This window comes from Eumetopias jubatus, unplaced genomic scaffold (genome assembly GCF_037043125.1).
Source record: "Eumetopias jubatus isolate StellerSeaLion01/CBP00866 unplaced genomic scaffold, mEumJub1_p1.0 scaffold_5, whole genome shotgun sequence".
Taxonomy (NCBI): Eukaryota; Metazoa; Chordata; class Mammalia; order Carnivora; family Otariidae; genus Eumetopias; species Eumetopias jubatus.
This window is the reverse complement of record NW_028274811.1, coordinates 128178877-128181357: the sequence shown is the minus strand read 5'-3', so window position 1 is coordinate 128181357 and position 2481 is coordinate 128178877. Positions and strand designations below refer to the sequence as shown.

The following is a 2481-nucleotide window of genomic DNA, read 5'->3' as shown; positions in this document are numbered from 1 at the left end:
GTTTATCCATTCCCATTAAACTTGGTTACTTCCAAGTGTTTGCAACTATGAATAAATTTGCCATGAACATTTTTTTGCAGCAGGTTTTTGCATGGACATGTTTTCAACTCATTTGGGTAGATGTTAAGAAATGAAATTGCTGGATTATATGGTAAGACTGTATTTCATTTTATATAAAACTCCCAAACTGTCTTCCAAAGTGGTTGTATCATTTTGTATTCCTGCTACCAATGAATGAGTGTTCCTGTTGCTCCATATCCTCACCAGCACTTGCTATTGTCAGTATTTTGCATTTTAGTTATTCTAATTGCTGTGTAGTGGTATCTTACTGTTTTAATATAAAATTCCCCAATGATATATGATGTTGAACATCTTTTTATTTGCTTAGTTGTCATCTGTATATTTTTGGTAATCTGGTAAGATTTCTGTTCAGGTATTCTGCTCATTTTTAAAATTGGTTTGTTGTTTTCTTATTGTTGGGTTTTAAGAGTTCTTTGCATATTTTGGACACTAGCTTTTTTTTATCAGATATGTGTTTTGCAAATATTTTCTCCTAGTCTATGGCTTGTCTTCTCATTCTCTTCCCAGTATTTTACAGAGCAGATATTTAATTTAAATGAAATTACACTTATCAATTTTTTCTCTCATGGATGTTGCTTTTGGTGTTGTATATAAGAAGTCATTGATAAACCTAAAGTTACTTAGATTTTCTCTTGTGTTATCTTCTAGGAGTTTTATAGTTTTTCACATTGTACTTAGGGTTATGATCCATTTTGAGTTAATTTTTGAGAAGGGTGTAAAGTCTGTATCTAGAGTCCTTTTCTTGAATGTGGATGTCTAGTCATTCTCACATCATTTTTGAAGCAACTATCCTTTTTTTTTTTATGTGTATAAACTATTTTATTAACAGACAAGGCCTACAAATTTATTTCTTCTTGAACACACCCACGGTGTGGCCACGGCGCCCTGTGGTCTTGGTGTGCTGGCCTCGGACACGAAGTCCCCAGAAGTGGCACAGCCCTCTGTGGGCCCTAATTTTCTTCAGTCTCTCCAGGTCTTCACAGAGTTTGTTGTCCAGACCATTGGCCAGGACCTGGCTGTACTTTCCATCCTTCACGTCCTTTTGTCTGTTCAAAAACAAGTCTGGGATCTTATACTGGCGAGGATTCTGCATAATGGTGATCACACGTTCCACCTCATCCTCAGTGAGCTCTCCGGCCCTTTTGGTGAGATCGATGTCTGCTTTCCTCAACACCACATGAGCATATCTTCGCCCCACACCCTTAATTGCAGTGATGGCAAAGGCTATTTTCCGCCGCCCATCAATACTGGTGTTGAGTACTCGCAAAATGTGCTGGAACTTCTCAGGGAACACTAGAGACATGGCGGCAGCTCCAGCAGCGGCATGTAGGCCTCCTGTGGAAGCTGAAGCAACTATCCTTTTGCTGCTGAATTGCTTTTGCTCTTTTGTCAGACATCAATTTACTGTAGTATGTAGGTCTATTTTTGGGCTCTCTGTTCTTTTTTTTTTAAGATTTATTCATTCATTTATTTGAGAGAAAGAGAAAGCATGCACATGAGGGGTAGAGGGAGGGAATCCTCAAGCAGGCTCCCTGCTGAGCATAGAGCCCAATGCAGGGCCCATCCCACATGAGATCACTACCTGGACCTGAGCCAAAACCAAGAGTTGGATGCTCAACTGACTGAGCCACCCAGGTGCCCCCTGGGGTCTCTGTTCTGTTGCATTTTTCCATTTGTCTATTCTTTTGACAATACCACAGTATCTTGATTATCATAGCTTTATAACAACTCTTGAAGTTGGGTAATATCAGTCCCCTGACTTTGCTCTTCAGTATTGTTTTGACTATTCTGGATCTTTTGCCTTTCCATATAAACTTCTGAATCTGTCCATATCCACAAAATAACCTGTTGGGATTTTGACTGGGATTTCATTTAATCTGCATCTCAACTTGGGAAGAACTGATATCCTAATAATACCAAGTCTTTCTATCTATGAATATGGAATATCTCTCTATTTATTTAGATCTTTGATTTCTTCTATTGTTTTTGTACTTTTCCTCATATATAGATCTTGTACATATTTTGTTAGACTTAAACCTAAGCATTTAATTTTTGGGGGTGCTAATATAAATAATATTGTTTATATTTCAAATTCCAAATTGTTCATTGCTAGTGTATAGGAAAGCAATTGGCTTTTGTATATTAAACTGGTATCTTACAATCTTGTTATAGTTATTTATTAGTTCCAGGAATTTTTTGTTTAGTTTTTGGGATTTTCTACATAGGTAACTGTGTCATTTGCGAACAAAGACAGTTTTATTTCTTTCTTCTCAATATGCATGGCTTTTTTTAAAAGATTTTATTTATTTATTCGTCAGAGAGAGAGAACGAGAGCACAAGCAGGGGGAGAGGCAGGCAGAGGGAGAAGCAGGCTCCCAAGATGGATTCCAAGATCCTGGG

General features: G+C 37.6%; 1 pseudogene; it reads right to left on the bottom strand.

Annotated features, from left to right (window-relative positions):
- Positions 1 to 896: 896 nt before the first annotated feature.
- LOC114204819 (small ribosomal subunit protein uS13 pseudogene) lies at positions 897 to 1384 on the bottom strand (annotated as a pseudogene).
- Between the last annotated feature and the right edge of the window lie 1097 nt (positions 1385 to 2481).